The sequence below is a fragment of the Lichenostomus cassidix genome, chromosome 7 (genome assembly GCF_008360975.1).
Source record: "Lichenostomus cassidix isolate B80296 chromosome 7, HeHo_3.0, whole genome shotgun sequence".
NCBI lineage: Eukaryota > Metazoa > Chordata > Aves > Passeriformes > Meliphagidae > Lichenostomus > Lichenostomus cassidix.
The window spans coordinates 342,095-360,368 of record NC_139488.1 but is presented as its reverse complement, the minus strand read 5'-3'; the positions used below and the strand labels follow the sequence as shown (position 1 = coordinate 360,368).

General features: G+C 45.6%; 1 protein-coding gene across 9 annotated transcripts in view; it reads right to left on the bottom strand.

Moving 5' to 3' along the window:
* The window catches only part of MAP2 (microtubule associated protein 2), a 241,230-nt gene that overhangs the window by 80,984 nt on the left and 141,972 nt on the right, over positions 1 to 18,274 (bottom strand). For all 9 annotated transcript variants that reach the window (XM_085065656.1, XM_085065658.1, XM_085065659.1 and 6 more), the window contains exon 4: positions 398 to 436. The gene's annotated coding sequence lies outside the window, so the exon portion shown is untranslated. The remainder of the gene's footprint in view (positions 1 to 397; positions 437 to 18,274) is intronic.

The window sequence follows — 18,274 nt, the reverse complement described above, 5'->3', positions numbered from 1 at the left end:
GCAGGCTAGGGTGCAGAGATATGGCTAATGGCCTCAGGTATCCAGAGCTTCCAAAACTCCTCAATGAGACTGCCAAAAAGAGATTTTTTAAAGAAACTGAAGAAATTCAGAGAATTTCTTTCAGAGAAAAGAAATTATTGAGGTGACAAGTTCATATTTTTTTGCAGAAAGGAGGGCATCAAGAATTAAATAAGAAATTAAGGTATTTTCAAAATTAGTTACACTATACACAAATAGGCTGCAAACTTACACTGGTAAATAACACAATCAAAAAATCCTCATGACCACGCACTAACAGTCCAATTGGGATGATGCATCTGAATATTAAATAGTAGGCATAGTGAATTAAAAGGACCCAGTGGAATTTGCCAATAAATTTAACTTAAAAACAACTTACGTCTGGAAGAGCCAAGGAAAGCAGGTAGGTATCAGGAGGCTGGAATAGAAACAAGAGGCAGAAAGTGGGAAATCTAGATGGACAAATTCCAATAACCTCCTGCCACCATCAAAAGCTCAGTCTTTAGTACATAGTACACAAACCCTACCAGTGCTGTTGTCTTCATAGACTCTCCATCTATTTACAAAACAAGAAAGCCAATTTTGGATGCCATGAACACATGGACAGCTGCATTTCCAACCTCATTTCACTCCTTTATTTCAGCTAACATACATCTCTCAAATTAATGTGATTATTTTCAGATGTGAGTGGCGTGCTTTGCACTGCTCAAACAGAATGACAGAACACAGCAGGAATAGGGAGAAAGTCTCATAGTGTCTGCTGTCACTGAAGGGACCATGTCAGCTTCCTAAGAGGAATATGTAGTCACGGCCCAGAAGCCAAAAAACAATTAACCAAAATTATCCTTGATGCTAAATGTCTAAGTGCTGTAATTGTAGTAATACAGTATATTATTACAGAGAATTACACATTCTTTTCAGGGGAGCCACTTTACCTCGCAAGCCGAATGAATGATGAACAAATTTCTCTGGTACTTTATAACATGCATGATTTATTTCTTCCTTGTCCACTGCTTGAGTTATTAGCTTTCAGCTAGAATCCCCTTACATCCCTTAAAAATGCAGGTAGTGTTCATCTCCTCACACTTGTACTAGCATTTGGTGGATTTTAAAGGCTTTTCCATGTCCATACTGCAAAATTAGTCAATACCCACATATTCTTTGTAGACAATCCTTTTGATTGTACCTTGGATTACAAAACGGATGAAAAATAACCAATGGTGTCTGGACCAGAGGCTGAACAAAGGAGGCTTACTGTGCGAAGATGAAGAAAATTAACCACAATCTGAATTCCTGCCAGAGCTGAGAATGAGGGATGGCTACAGCCTGGGAAGCAGCGGATCAGACCTGCAGCACTGGCACAGCAGAGACAAGTTCTCTGACCCTTCCTGCACAGTATCCAGGCCTGGATATGACAGCAGAGATTTAAATCCCTCTCAGAGTTCCCTGGACACCAGCAGAGCCAGGCAGGTGGGAAGGGTGGGTCATCCCACTGCAGAAGCCAACCAGCTCCTAAAGAAAGGGGAACGCTTTCACTTGGAGGAATGTTTATCCGACAAAGTCCTGCTCTGTGCAGAGTTGCAAACCCTGCTTGGCCAGGTGGTGCACCCAGTTGCTGTACAGGAGGGATGAGATGCAGCATGTTGCATTTCTACTGGTAGGAAGCAGGTCCATACCACTGCAGAACACACACACAAGTATGAGAATGAGCCGTTCAGTTGTTACTCTTTTGTCCCTTGGGAAGGAGTTCATTTCTCTGGGCTGCCGAAAAGCACCTGAGCTGACCCCTCTTGGATGCTCCCATCTGAGAGACATTCTTGCCCAGCTTGGAGGGCTGCCCTCACTCTCATGTCCATGGACCATATACCAACTTGCTCAAACTCCAGAAATGTAAAATTGGGAGCCCTTCTCTCTTGAAATGGTGACATTATGGTACTTGCAGATTATGACTGAAAAAAAACCCCAATAAAACATCTACCATAGAGCTCACTTCCAGATAAAAAGAATCCCTGTACACTCCTGGTTTTAACACCACCCCTCTTCAACAAACTCTCACACCCGCATCTATCATAATTGCTTCCTGCAGGATACAGGAAAGGCATTTTAGCTGGTGAAGGAGGTGAACAGCACCATGACAACTACAAGTAATATCTGAAACATGAAATACGGCAAAAACTTATTACCAATAAATTTGGTCCATGACAAGGATGGCAAAAGCACCAAAGAAGCCATAGCAGTGCAGGTGCCAAGACAAAGAAACACAAGTGTCACTGGATTAAATTGCATACATTCCTGCACATTTTAAGATAAGGCACCACAACAGCCTTATCTTCTTCTGATCAGTAAGCAGCGAAGGCAGTCCCTGCTCAACCCTACCTGAGATATCTTCTGCCTTAAGGGAGCTGGAGGGACTAAAGGATGGAAGGAGTGCTTCTGGGAAGCCACGAAGTTTCCTAGCAGCTCCCAAATTTCTCAGTGGAGCTTTTTGTTCCCACAAGACTCATTGACACAAGGCCTGAACAAGGACAGGGCTCCTCTCAGGGGAGCACCTCAGAGTCAGACACACTGCATTGATTTTTCCACTGAGCACAATTTCAAATGGGCACTGTGCACTTTAGGGAAGGCATTGCAGTTGGCAGGCTTGTCTGAAACAGGAGGCTCCACAGCCCTTAGCCAGCAGACATCTATACAACCTGTGCCAAGGCTCTGACTTCAATTCTGGCAGAGAAAAGATTCACCAACATTTGTGGCTATGTCAGCTTTTTAACTCGCCGTGCAGAAGGCACATTAAAACCCACCATAAACAAACAGCACTAGCTCCAAGGGCTGTGGCAGATGAAGTCATTTAGGGTGTGATCAGAGAGGGAAACATTCAAAGATGTGGCCCTCTCGGGGCTTTTCAGAGGGAATTCAGCTCACTGGTTTGCTACACAGGATTGCTCAGGGTACACCAAGCTCAGGCACACCAAACAGTGGGTCCTTTCCCAATTCAAATACTTTGTCACTGTCTGCAGAGCTTTCTTCTCCTAACCCCCTTGCTCTTTAAAACACTGCAATAATCTAACTGGAAATGAAACCTTTCTTCATGGTATACTTCAGAGATTTTCAGCTCTATACCGACGGCTTAACAAAATAAACACTCAGCAACTCAGTCCTTATTTGTACTTTTACAGTCTGGTTTTTCCTACTGAAATAATTATAAAATATTTGCCCCCTTTGTTACAAACAATTTTTCAAAAAGCTAAGGAGAACAGAGGAAACCTTTAGTTTGTGGAGGTGATTTTGAATGCAAAAGGTTATTCAGGTTGCACATGGGACATTTGACTCCAAAAGAAGAAATTTTTTTTTTCATATTTCTCTCTTGTCACAGTCACTTCAAACCTCAGTATGAAGGCAGCTGAAGATCCATGACAACACCACAGCTGAGCTGGAGGATGGGCTAAATAAGACAAGGGTACTCAAAATACTACCTAAGGAGGAGAATTCTTCATCAGTCAGGGAAAAAGTATACAAAGTGATATAGCCATTGTAGGCTAGGGAAAACAAGGCAGAACTACTGGAAATATTCACAAAGACATCCTACTAGAAGCACTATCCATGCTGCCAACATTTCACAAGTTTGGCCAGCTGAAACCTTGGCTGGCTAATAAAAATCAACATCGAATGCTTGATTCCCCTTCCCACTGCCATTTCCACTATAATTTTCAGTGCTTATAAACACCTGAGACAAAGTCATCATCTTATTTATTGCACAGGTTCAGAAAGCAACTACAGCATATACTTCACAATATAATCTTTTAATTCTCAGCCTCACGTTTTCAAACCTGGTTTATGACGAAGTGTCAGCCAAACTGGGTATTTGCCACAGATCCTGCAAACAGGCTGCATAGCTCTGTGTTTCCTTTGCTCTCAAGTTACATTGATCAGCGCTTGTATTTGGACAGGGGCTGGTAAAGGTAACCCACAAAAAGGCCAGAGTGAAAATCTTAAGGGTTCTTTTTCCCCACAGTGACCTTGCTAAGACACATTGATTCTCTCAAGAGATTGCATGATGGATGACAGCTCACATTAGGCAGTGAGGAATTAATTAATTGTGCTAATATATTCCATGCATATTCTCCACATAGGACAGGTCTATGCACTTGCCAACTGCAGGGGAGCCGCTCTTCATGAAGATGAGGCAAACTGGATCATTCAGCAGAGAGGTGCTACAAACTTGTGTGTGCTAATCAAAAACACATACAACAAGATCTCATTTATCCAGAATAAACACTTGTAAACTACACTAGTATGTCTTTGCCCTCTCTGCATACATAATTTATTGTCACAACCCTTATTTCTTCGAGTTTCACCAAGCTTTCATCAAGCACAACACATTTATATATGATCTTAACTTTATTCTTTGAGCTTTTAATTATTTTTTTAAAATGCTACTTCTATAAATGTCTCTGCATATTTTGATTTTTCAAAGGCTCTACCTACCTTTGAAAACTAATTCCACCCCTGTTACAACACAGTCTTTGAAAAAACATAGATGCTATATTTGGGAACATCATCACGTTATCTACTACAAATGGTAAAAAGTATATCCTGGGCTAATTTCTGGCAGATGCTTCCCTCTAAATACATGCAGGAGAACCAGCCTACAGCAAAATTCTTCTGGTCTCTCCAAGGCCATGAACCAGAGAAAAAGTGGAACCAGGGATGGACTTCCTGATCCAGCTGCCATCCTAACTTAATTCTGTCCTTCCATATGATGAATTAAAGGAATATGGTCAATTTTTCTATAACTGAACAATTGTTCTGTAACTGAACTATAACAATCACAAAGATGCAGATGCTAAAATGAAGTATGGACAGGATAACAGGAAAGGATCTTCAAGGCTATGTGCTGCTCCACCCTGTTTGGGTAAAAATTCTTGCTCACGTGAAAGAAGTTTCCTCTCCAGGTCAAGGGCAACAGATTATTCTGTTGCTGACAGTGCTTTGAGCTTCACTTCCTAACATTCAGACACACCAGATGATCATAACAGTCACACAGAGGAAGCAAAAGCATCACATTGTCTACCAGAGACATTGCTTATTCATGTTTAAAAAGAGCATTAGGCACAACAAAGCTGGTGCCCAGGTCCCTCCACCCAGATTCACTTAAGCATCTTTGATTCTCTGTTTCACGGTCAGGAAACCTTAGAGGGCCCAGGAACCCATTATAGCAAACAAGAGCCAAAACTTTTAGCTGTAGCACAATGTGTTGGTTTGAAAACAAACCAGTGGGAGATCACAAGTCAAGATTGAAATTAAAAATAAGTGAAATAATACAAGGAAAAGCACTGACAAAGTCAGATACAACCTAACACCCTGTTAGGGTGGTAGTAGCAGTCCAACTGAAGTAGTCCAGTTGAAGCGGTGATCCTGTGAAGGTCTAGTCTCCAGCTGAAGATCCAGTGGTAGCTCTGGTCCTCTGGGAACCCAGTAGACAGGGCTAGCTCAGGCAGTTCCAGGGCCAGGTTATATCCAGGTGGGAACACCTGGTTCCTCCCTCCTGGGCAGAGCATCCCACAATGGGATGAGATAAGTCCATGAGTCACACGGTGGGTCCCTGATGGCCCATTGCCTGTCATGCGGGGTGGGTCATTAGCAGCTGGTAACAGCTAACGGATGGCCCATTGCCTGTCATCCGGAGTGGGTCATTAGCAGGTGATAGCAGCTAACGGCCCACAGCTGGTGGTAATAGAATACTTGAATACATCTATATTGCAACCTAGGACATTATCCACCCCTTATTCTATTACCATCTACACAGTTCTCACTTAAGATAAGGTCTCCTTGTGGGACACAACGGGTTTCCCCATCTGCCTGCATCACCCACCAAGTATAACCAGGTCCTTGGGCAAAAACCACTCCACGGATGGGTTTGCCTTTGCCTGAGGTGGGACTAATCCAAACAGTCTTTCCTAAAAAACCTCTTACGTGTACCACAGGGACTTTATCTCCATCCACTGTGTGCAAAGGTTCGGACTCGGCAGGACCGGCTCGATTGATAGAACCCCTTGTGTTAACCATCCAGGTGGCCTTTGCTAAGTTCAGTTCCCAATTTTTGAAGGTTCCCCGGCCAAGTGCCTTCAAAGTTGTCTTCAGTAGTCCGTTGCACCGTTCAACTTTCCCGGCAGCTGGTGCATTGTAGGGGATATGGTATATCCATTCAATTCCGTGTTTTCTAGCCCAGGTGCTTGTGAGGCCATTCTTGAAATGGGTTCCATTGTCAGACTCGATTCTCTCAGGGGTACCATGTCTCCACAGGACTTGCTTTTCCAGACCCAAGATGGTGTTCCGGGCAGTAGCATGAGGCACAGGGTAGGTCTCTAACCATCCCGTGGTTGCTTCCACCATGGTCAGCACGTAGCGCTTTCCTTGGCGGGTTTGGGGAAGTGTGATGTAGTCAACTTGCCATACTTCCCCATACCTGTACTTTGACCATCGTCCACCATACCACAGAGGCTTCACCCGCTTGGCCTGTTTGATTGCAGCGCAAGTCTCACAGCTGTGGATGACCTGTGAGATGTTGTCCATGGTCAAGTCCACCCCTCGGTCACGAGCCCACCTGTATGTCGCATCTCTCCCTTGATGACCAGAGGTATCATGGGCCCAACGAGCTAGAAATAATTCTCCTTTGTGCTGCCAGTCCAGATCCACCTGTGACACTTCCACCTTGGCAAATCGGTCCACCTGCTCGTTGTTATGATGCTCTTCATTAGCCCGACTCTTAGGTACATGTGCATCCACGTGTCGAACTTTCACGGTCAGCTTTTCTGCCCGGGCGGCGATGTCCTGCCAAATCTCAGCAGCCCAGATGGGTTTTCCTCTGCGCTGCCAGTTAGCCTTTCTCCAGCGATCTAACCATCCCCATAGCGCATTGGCTACCATCCAGGAGTCAGTGTAGAGATAGAGCCTTGGCCATTTCTCTCGTTCAGCAATATCCAAAGCCAGTTGGATGGCTTTAAGCTCTGCGACCTGACTCGACCCACCTTGTCCCTCGGTAGCCTGTACAGCTTGTCGTGTGGGGCTCCATACTGCAGCTTTCCATTTCCGATCTGCGCCTACAATTCAGCAGGACCCATCGGTGAAGAGGGCATAGCATCTTTCACTCTCCGGCAGCTCGTTATACGGGGGTGCTTCCTTGGCACGTGTTACTTGCTCCTCTGCTTCTTCTGAAGATAATTTAAAAGTCTCACCTTCAGGCCAGTTTGTTATGATTTCCAGAATCCCAGGGCGATTCGGGTTTCCAATACGGGCGCGCTGTGTGATGAGGGCAATCAATTTGCTCCACGTGGCATCAGTGGCATGGTGGGTAGAGGGAACCCTTCCCTTGAACATCCACCCCAGCACTGGCAGTCGGGGTGCAAGGAGAAGTTGTGTTTCTGTGCCGATCACCTCTGAGGCGGCTTGGACTCCTTCATAAGCTGCCAAGATTTCTTTCTCAGTGGGAGTGTAGTTGACTTCAGACCCTCTGTAACTTCGACTCCAGAATCCCAGTGGTCGACCTCGGGTCTCGCCAGGCACCTTCTGCCAAAGGCTCCAGGACAGACCATGGCTCCCGGCTGCAGAGTAAAGCACATTCTTTACCTCTGGTCCTGTCCTGACTGGGCCCAGGGCTACCGCATGAGCGATCTCCTGTTTGATCTGGATGAAGGCTTGCTGCTGTTCAGGGCCCCAGTGGAAATCATTCTTCTTGCGGGTTATGAGGTAGAGAGGACTCACGATCTGGCTGTACTCAGGGATGTGCATTCTCCAAAAGCCTATGGCGCCTAGGAAAGCTTGCGTCTCCTTCTTGTTGGTTGGTGGAGACATCACGGTGATCTTATTGATGACCTCAGAAGGAATCTGATGCCGTCCGTCTTGCCACTTTACTCCCAGGAACTGGATCTCTCGGGCAGGTCCCTTGACTTTACTCTTCTTGATGGCGAAACCGGCTTCCAGGAGAATTCTGATGATTTTCTCTCCTTTCCCAAATACTTCCGTTGCTGTGTCCCCACACACAATGATGTCATCAATATACTGCAGATGTTCTGGAGCCTCACCCTTTTCCAGTGCAGCCTGGATCAGTCCATGGCAGATGGTGGGACTGTGCTTCCACCCCTGGGGCAGTCGGTTCCACGTGTACTGCACGCCCCTCCAGGTGAAAGCAAACTGAGGCCTGCACTCTGCTGCCAGAGGAATGGAGAAAAAGGCATTGGCAATATCGATGGTCGCATACCACTTTGCTGCCTTGGATTCCAGCTCGTACTGAAGTTCCAACATGTCCGGTACAGCAGCACTCAGTGGTGGTGTGACTTCATTCAGGCCACGGTAATCCACTGTCAGTCTCCATTCTTCACTGGACTTACGCACTGGCCATATGGGGCTGTTAAAGGGTGAGTGAGCCTTGCTGACCACCTTGCTCTCCAGTTCCCGAATCATCTTATGGATGGGGGCCACAGAGTCTCTGTCAGTGCGGTATTGCCGGCAGTGCACTGTTGCTGTAGCAATTGGTACCCGCTGTTCTTCAATTCTCAGTAGTCCTACAGCAGATGGGTTATCTGAGAGACCGGGCAGGGTATTCAGTTGTCTTATGTCTTCCGTCTCTACGGCTGCTATCCCAAAAGCCCAGCGATGTCCCTTTGGGTCTTTGAAATATCCACTCCTGAGATAATCTATGCCGAGGATGCATGGGGCGTCTTGACCAGTCACAATGGGGTGTTTCTGCCACTCGTTCCCAGTTAAACTCACTTCAGCTTCCAGTACAGTCAGCTGCTGGGATCCTCCTGTCACCCCAGAAATGGAAATGGATTCGGTCCCCACATACCTGGATGGCATCAGGGTGCACTGAGCGCCGGTATCAACCAAAGCCGTATATCTTTGTGGGTCAGACGTGCCAGGCCATCGGATCCACACAGTCCAATAGATCCGATTATCCCTTTCCTCTACCTGGCTAGAGGCAGGGCTCCTCTAATCCTGTTTTTGGTGCACGATGTTCTTCTCCTGTAAATGTGTTCCTGAGGTCCCTTCAAGTGGATCAGTCATATTATCACTTCCATTCTGTCTGGAGTTCTGTCCACAAGAGACTGGGGCAGTGTTGTACCTAGATGAGCCTCCTGAAGTGGATGTTTCTTTTTTCAATTCACGTACCCGGGCTGCTAAGGAGGAGGTGGGTTTCCTATCCCACTTTCTCATGTCTTCCCCATGCTCCTGCAGGAAAAACCAGAGGTCACGTCGCGGGGTTTGTCTTCTTTCCCTGGCTGGGGAACGTCTGCTCCTGATGGCAGAGACTCTGGTTGGTTTCGGTGTGACATGGAAAAATCCTTCTTTGAACTCTTTCCTTAGTTTCTGGAGGCTCTCTTCAATCAAGCTCCGGACTTGCTCGGCCAGGTTTGTTTCCACTGATGAGACCTGAGTGCGTAGTGGAGCGGTGACAGTGTCCTCGTAAATTCTCAGTTTGTTTGTTAACACGCCCACCTGGTCTTCGCCTTCCCTCCACTGCAGTGTTGCCAGGTAACGAGAGTATATCTCTGGTCCAAGCCGTGCGAATCTTAGCCACATTTGTGAAGTGCACCGGACATTATCTGGGCTCTTGGGGAATCTCTCGTTGTCCAAGAAAATGATCTCTAGTACGGCCAATTCCCTCAGGCATCGGATACCTTGTTCTATTGTGTTCCATTTTCTCTGGTGCATTTGGAGGTCTTCTTTGCAGAGGTATCTGTCCCGTACACTCGCCAGCAATCGCCGCCAGAGGCTGAGAGTTTCCTGGGTTCTCCCAATCCCCTGGTCAATAACCACATCCTGGGACAGGGATCCCAGTTGCCTGGCCTCACTTCCGTCCAGAATGGTGTCATTAGCGGCAGCATCCCAGATGCGGAGCAGCCAGGTTAAGATGGACTCGTTTGCCTGCCGGGTGAATTCCCTCCGTAGGTCACGCAGCTCCCCCAGGGATAGAGAGCGAGTGATGATCTCTGGCTCTGTCTCTTCTGCTGGGTGAGATGGTCCTGCCGCATCCTCGTCAGTCGCTATGCGGACTGATTTGCTCTTTGATTTCTTTTTCTGGATGGGGGCAACTGCTACAGGCTTCGGCTGTTCTGATTTGGTAATGGTCTGTGTTGAGATGTCCACTGCCCTTTTGGCTCTCTTCCTCTTTCCTGCTGATTTGCTTTGTTTCTCCTCCTCAAGAAGACAAGATATTGTTCTGATCTTCAGCATGAGGTACGCAGTGCTGGTCAAAGAAAACAGAACTAACAAAAAGATTATGCCATCCCTAGCATCCAGAGAGAACTCAATATCCTCAAAAACAGCTGTGCCTGACCTGAAAGGCTGGAAGAAACCGCTCTCTCCTCCTAGCCCCAGAGGGTGGGTGCAATTGCCAAGGAGGTCCCAGACGTAGCAGCTCAGGTTAGGCCAGGCAGACAAAGTCCAGTATATATTTCAAATGGTATTCATCGCCTCACAGGTTACCATGCAATAGGCATAATAAACCAATAGAGCAATTCTCATGCCATTCCCTGGTCGCAACAGGAGCAATATGACGGGTAGATAGTTTCCCATTTGACGGAAGATATAGAGGGTAAGATACATTACCCACATAGATAGGCTGAGCATCATGGTGATAAGATTTTCTGAGTTTCCCCAGGTCGAGCCCCACGTTGGGCGCCAAAATATGTCTTGGTTTGAAAACAAACCAGTGGGAGATCACAAGTCAAGATTGAAATTAAAAATAAGTGAAATAATACAAGGAAAAGCACTGACAAAGTCAGATACAACCTAACACCCTGTTAGGGTGGTAGTAGCAGTCCAACTGAAGTAGTCCAGTTGAAGCGGTGATCCTGTGAAGGTCTAGTCTCCAGCTGAAGATCCAGTAGTAGCTCTGGTCCTCTGGGAACCCAGTAGACAGGGCTAGCTCAGGCAGTTCCAGGGCCAGGTTATATCCAGGTGGGAACACCTGGTTCCTCCCTCCTGGGCAGAGCATCCCACAATGGGATGAGATAAGTCCATGAGTCCCACGGTGGGTCCCTGATGGCCCATTGCCTGTCATGCGGGGTGGGTCATTAGCAGCTGGTAACAGCTAACGGATGGCCCATTGCCTGTCATCCGGAGTGGGTCATTGGCAGGTGATAGCAGCTAACGGCCCACAGCTGGTGGTAATAGAATACTTAACTACATCTATATTACAACCTAGGACACACAAACACTTCTAACTGTAAATAAATAAATAAATAAAAATAAGAGACAAAGGATTAGAAAACTGATTGGGAAAGAGGTTATTCACAAATTCAGCTTGCTTCTATATTTACAGAAAACTTTGCATGGATTAGCTAGAGCTAGAATTTTCTTTGCTAGGGAATGCCTGAGTAGTGACTGTTGTACTGCAAAACTCCGGTCAGAAGTGGTAGGATTATTTAATCTCTTCATAATATTTTCTAACTGATGATGTTACAAATAAAGGACTTATTTTAAATTAAACATATCTTATACTTGTATGACTTAAAAATACGCTGTCCACCCACACTCAGCCACCCACTTGTATGACCCATGACTGTATAACCTGGCAAATAAAATAATCTCTCCCTATCTTGAAATGAGAATACCCAGAAATCTTTTGTGCTCTAAATGACACAATATTTGGGATACAGTTTTATCACGCGGTAGATTTACCCCGCCAAATTTTTACTCAACCAACCTACAAAAGAAAAGAAAGCAGGCAGTCACTCCTCTAGCCTGTTTAGACGAAGGGACAGGAGGGCAAGGAGGACAGAGACAGTATTGAAGAAACTTGGAGCCACAGGAGCCGATTTTGCAGCTCTTGCTTTCAGAGGAAGTTTTTCCTTCAAAAGTGTTTCAATTAAATTCTTGGAATGTGCACTGAAAGTGAAAGAGGAGTATATATGTTCCAGCTTGTACTTTAACTACAGTGCTATTTTAAAAGTTTAATTTTTAATTCCTTGGGGTTTTGAACTTAGAAAATTAAAGTATCTGCATGAGAAGGAACCAAGTCACTAAGTCACTCAGCCTTTCTGAAATCTTAATTGTAAGATTTGCTGTCACAGCAAAGACCTATTCCAGAGACTCACTTCCTCCCTAAGCTCCTGTGGGTATGCGCAACTACCTGATTCTTGCTACAGGTTGAGCTTAACCTTGTTCTGCTGCCAACACTTTTCTTGCCACCCAGTGACAAGGGGCTGACACATGAATGTGAAGTCAGTGGCATGCTCCTGGGATAAGATGAAGAGTGAATGAGTTTGTGGGAGTTACCGAACAAGCCCAGGATCAGGGAGTAGGGAAAGATAAGAAAGTTGCATTGGATGAAGAAACAGCATGTCAAGAACATTAAAATGTGACTGATGAACAAATTCACTGAGGAAAACGCCTGGGAAAAACCCAGGCCATGGGGCAGAGAGACAGATGGGGGAAGGAGGAAAGTTAGGTTGATCTCTGACCAAACCATCCAGTCTACACTCCTGACATAAGCAGTGGCCAGCATGGCATACTTCACATGAAAAAGCAAGGAGTTTCACAGGCTTAAGTCGCACATCTGCGTCTTCTCAATGCAGTCTCTACCAAGTGACACAGTTCCGGTGATTTCCATTGAAGCTAGGTGCCTACATGTCTATGAGGATCCATATCATCATGCTCTTTCCAATACTTAGCACTACACACATAAGGTACCCCCAACATGACTTTCTGGAAAAGGAAAGTAGCCTTGTCCTTCCACAAACTGCAGCCAGAGATTTCCACTAAAAGGACAAGAAGATACAAAAAGCAAAACAGGTACAATAGGTCATGCAGAGCACTGATGCACACAGAATACTCAAACATGCACTCAGGGGCTTCTGATGTCTTATTTGAAAGGTACCCAAGATCCAGTAGGGATCCTGGATTCATCTTGAATTTCTCTCTACATTTCCTTTTGCAAAGTCTGTCAGCAGCACTAACACTGATGTTTGTTTATGTCATGGTTTGATCCTGGCCAAATGCCAGGCACCTACAACGGCTCTCCCCTGCTACAGCAGCTGTGCAGAAGAGGGGAAAAAACCTGTTAAACACCACACTCATGAGTTGAGATAAAACACTGGTGGAAGAGATGCACTGAAGAGCCAAAACAGGCTGAAAATGTAAAGTTGCAAAGTGATTTATTAACCTAACAGAGTCAGAGGATAAATGAGAAGTAAAAATAAGCTCTTAAGACACTGTGCCTTCACTCACCCCCTCCCCCTTAAGACACCTTTTCTCTGCCCACCCCCCTCCCTCCTTCCAACCAACAGCTCAGGTAGGGGGCAGGGTATGGGGTTTTGTCTTAGTCCATTCATCACCACAATTCTTCTGCTACAAACACTGTTTCTCTGCTCGCCCTTCTACCTCTTAAGACACTGTTTTTCTGCTCACCACGGCTAGCAGCTCCTGCGCTGGGAGCACCTCCGCCTCCACCTTCTCCACTGACCTTGGCATCTGTCCTAGGTTGCAATATAGATGTATTCAAGTATTCTATTACCACCAGCTGTGGGCCGTTAGCTGCTATCACCTGCTAATGACCCACCCAAGATGACAGGCAATGGGCCATCCGTTAGCTGTTACCAGCTGCTAATGACCCACCCTGCATGACAGGCAATGGGCCATCAGGGACCCACCGTGGGACTCATGGACTTATCTCATCCCATTGTGGGATGCTCTGCCCAGGAGGGAGGAGCCAGGTGTTCCCACCTGGATATAACCTGGCCTTGGAACTGCCTGAGCTAGCCCTGTCTACTGGGTTCCCAGAGGACCAGAGCTACCACTGGACCTTCAGCTGGAGACTAGACCTTCACAGGATCACCGCTTCAACTGGACTACTTCAGTTGGACTGCTACTACCACCCTAACAGGGTGCTAGGTTGTATCTGACTTTGTCAGTACTTTTTCCTTGTATTATTTCACTTATTTTTAATTTCAATCTTGACTTGTGATCTCCCACTGGTTTGTTTTCAAACCAACACAGCATCTCCATGTTGTCTTCCCTCACATATTTTCACTTCTTCCTCCTCCTCTAGCTAAAAAGAAGTGCGTGACTACTTTGTTTTGATTTCTTCTTAAATATGTTTTCACAGAGGCGTAACTAACATCTCTAATTGGCCCACACTTGGCCAGCAGCATGCCCATCACTTTCAGAGCCATCACAGATTGGCTCTGCTGGACTTGGTGAAAAACTTCCAGAACCTCCACACAGGCCACACAAGAGCCATCCCTGTGCCACTCCCCACCCCCTGGACACCTCCCTAGGGCTACCATAACAGCCCTTGAAGGGCCCAAATTTCTCACAAATGCTAAAAAATACCTTGCTGGTGTTCTGGGCTAAGCAAAACCACCACAGTTTAGGATGCCTGAAAACATTATTTGTTAATCACAAATGAAATAAAGTAGACCTGGAAAAAGTACAGAGAGCTCAGCAAGGATGATAGAAGATATGGAGAAACTTCTGTGAAAGGAATGACTCAACATGCTAACTCTTCATCCTGGGAAAGAAGGGAATGGGATAAATGTTTATAAAAATGTGCACAAGTGTGCAGGGATAAGATAAACAGAAAAGAGGAAACAAACAATCCACAAAGAGCTCCAGTGCATCAAACAGAACTCGCTGGTGACAGGCTCCCTGCAAATAAATGGTGATTCTTCCCACTGTATGGAATTACACTGTGCAGGAGATGGTGCATGATGGAATTTTACATAGGTTTAAAAGCAAACTGCTGAATTTTTCTTTTGTTGTTTTTCCCATGGTTTCTCAGTCTGAGAGCCTTTTTGGGGAAAGCAATGTTTTTACCACATAAATATGTAGCTCTAATGTGGATTAGAGGCTTTATTTGCTATTTTAATATTGACTTTAAATAATTGTGTGGTTTCTTGTCATTCATTTTTAAAGGCCATTAAGTATGATGAAATGTCACACTCCCTCTCTGAGCATCACAATGTTTAACAACTTCTAATGAAAAAATACACTGCATGACATAGACTACTGCACTGCAAATGAAAAGCACCTATTGCTCAGCCAGGCTCTGGTAAATGACCAGCTTTGTTGGTCTGATAAATTTCTAACTGAAATACAACATTAATTCCAGACATGTGCTCTTCCATATCCCTCTGCTGATGCAGCAAAAACAGGCTCTGTGGATCCCGTCTTGCTACTTGCACGGAGCTGGTATACTACATGAAGAAAGTGGGGTCCCATTTTAAACTCATTCTGTGGAATCAACTTGATGACCTCATGTTAAAAATCTACAGACAGCACTGAGGTGACTACAGTGGCACCGAGGTAATCATCAGGTGGAGGACATCATCAAAAAGATCAGCTGAGAAAAGTGTTCTGGGGTAGGGCTGCTGCTGAAAAAGAAGAGCACATAAGCAACAAGGAAGACAAATGGCCCTTCTAGAAGGAGCTGGTTATGTGTCTAGAGCAACCACTTGTAAGAGGTCTGATGAGATAGTGTGTGTAAATGTTTTATAGCTGAGAGGCTCAAAGTCACAACAGCAAAAGCAAAGTCTTCTATGTTTTCTTTTCAATTTAGGGCAAGCACACTGAAACACATGCCCCACCACTGACCTCGACTCTGACCCAGAGGGGCTGTATCTGGTTGAAAAGATGATTCATTCACTCTACTAGAAGGGTTGAATGAATAGGCAGTATTCAGACTGCAGAACACTTATCACTTGGGATTCCCTCACAATCTAGGTCTGACATGACTGGGTCAGTAACCATGTGCTTTTGTTCCTAGCTCCTTAAACAGAAATGTCTCCTTGCATTCTTCAGTGGTTCCCACAAATCAGGTCGATTTTTATGGCTTGCTAATTATTACTGCTAGACTTCTGCGGGGCTTCATGATGAGAAATAGTGTATTTCTGAAAGCTCAGGGCACAAAACTTAGAGAATAAATCACTGTCTATCAGGCAGCAACAAAATCCAGCCATGGCAGCCACTTGAATATGCACATCTGGAGAGTGCTTAACTTTATGTGTTTAGGAATGGAAAGTTTTGTTCTGCTTTTGTTGATAGAGCATACTAAAAACTGCCAAAAATGCAAAAGGAGCAAAACAAGTAACTGTCACAAATTGTACTTTGTCTAGAGATGCATTAACATCTATCACACATACAAAGCTATCTGAGATGCCATTAAGATTGGATGGTTACACCTCATGAGCTGAGCTGTGAAAGAAAAGAGGGACGACTGCATAATCCTAACTGGGTCTCCTTCTGCATATGTAGGCTACTGCCTAGTTCAAGAAACATATTTTATTCTTTGCATTCCCTCTGTCTAGATTATCCCAGTCTCTATGCACCAGCTGCCCAGACATTGCCCCTATGGACTTCAGTTCCTCACCCAGGGCTTGTACATGTTTGCTGTCCAGTCCCCAGCTTTCACCACTGCAGACCTTGCAAGTGTTGTCCTTCTCATACCAACGTCCACTTCCAGGTCCTCTCCTGCAGGTTTCATCCCAAGCAGCTGTTTCGTCATTCCCATTCCTTAATTAACTTCAGTTTTCCTTCCTGGACTTCTCTCCCTTTCAGTCCCTCTCTAAAACCTGACTCAGTTTTACCGCTTTCCCATCTTTACCTGTCCCCACATATCTCTTATCAGAGCTGTCTCTTCTGCACTTCACTCCCTGCTTCCACAAGTTCTTGGCCATGTTTTCTAACTTTGGTTTCCTCTGATTTTTAAAGCATGTACTTTCTTCTCCTCTTCCAGGGACTATAAGGAAAGGAGAGGAAGCTTTTTTTTTTTTTCCCCCCACCCACAGTGATATGATATAACATATATCAGGCTGGTCAGGTTCAGAGAGGTTAGAAGCAGCAGAGGCTCTAGCAAGTCTCTCCCGACAGCAAATGTTGAAAAGGTAAGTTATCTCCTCCTTAACATCAAGGTCATTTAAGAACTTCATAGACAAGTTTTAACTGGAGTTAAAACAGCAAACTTGGCTTCCTTAACCCAGCCCAGAGAGGCAGCTTTACTCCAGGAAAGGGCAGCTTGGGCCAAAACACGTGCATAAGAGAACAATATGAGCCTGACTGCCAGAGAGGACAATTGCAACCTAACTTACAAAAAGTTCGGCAAAGTGGTAATAGAAACAGGGTCTAATAATGGAAAGTAGCAAATCAGCTCAGCTGGCAGCCTCACCTGCAACACCCTGATCAGAAAATGTGTGAGGGAATGCACCTGTTATGCTCAGAGAGCAGATAGGATTGCCACATCCATAGTGATTGCAAGCAATGCACTTGCCATACCGCAAGCCAGAGTTTGACTGTCTGATTTAAAGCACAAGGTGTAAAGAGACCTGCAAAGACTTTTCTGAAGAGACAGACAACCCTTCTTTGTATCCCCTGAAAGAAAGTAAAGGTTCAGTCAGGGGAAAGCAAAGAACTCCCAACAAAGGCATCTCAAAGGCTTTGCTATATACTCTTCATCAGCAGAGTGCTACCTGCCACTGACATCTGGGCTCTATTCCTGTCTAAGCTCCTGCTGCTGCTGGAATGGCTCTGAGGAAGAGACAACATGAATTCTGGAAGTGCAGAGGGAATGGTTTTGGACTCTCCAGGCCCCTCTTGCTGAGAGTAACACAGTGTTCATGTCTCCTATTGTGGATTCCATAATCTCTGGTCTTTTTCTCTGGTGCTGCTACCACAAAGTGTCTGAGCCACAGATACCCTCCCCAGGCAGGTCCTGGCCTTCCAAGGAGGTGCAACATGTCAAGGCCTCCCCCTAATTTCTTCTCTCAGCAAGCCAGTGTTGAGTAACAGGCAGCAAGATACTTGTCCCAGATCCAGTCTCAAAGGTGTAAAATTACCTGAATTTAGTCAGCCTGAGCCCTGACCCAAGGCTTGTTCTGGACAGTGCCCAGGCTGTGGCACAAAAAGTCATGTTCAGGCTCCTGGAAGTCCATGCAACAGACCCCATGCAGAACCGCAGGACAGCTTGTTCTGAGGTCCAGATACCTCCTCACCTCAAAAAATTACCAGAAGCAATAAACCACCATTGCCTTTTCTGCATCTAGACTTGCACCATGTGAAACAAATGATCCCCCACATGAAATGCTGGGTACCCCTTCAAAACTGTGAGAATGCATCCATGAAGACACAGGCAGTAACTTCAGTAAGATACAAACTAAGTGCACCTATGCCAATGTGTTCCACATCAGACTCACTCCTCTTATTCCCCCTCTGGGCACATGAGATGCGCCTCAGCATACAGCCCATGTCCAGCCTTACACCTTTC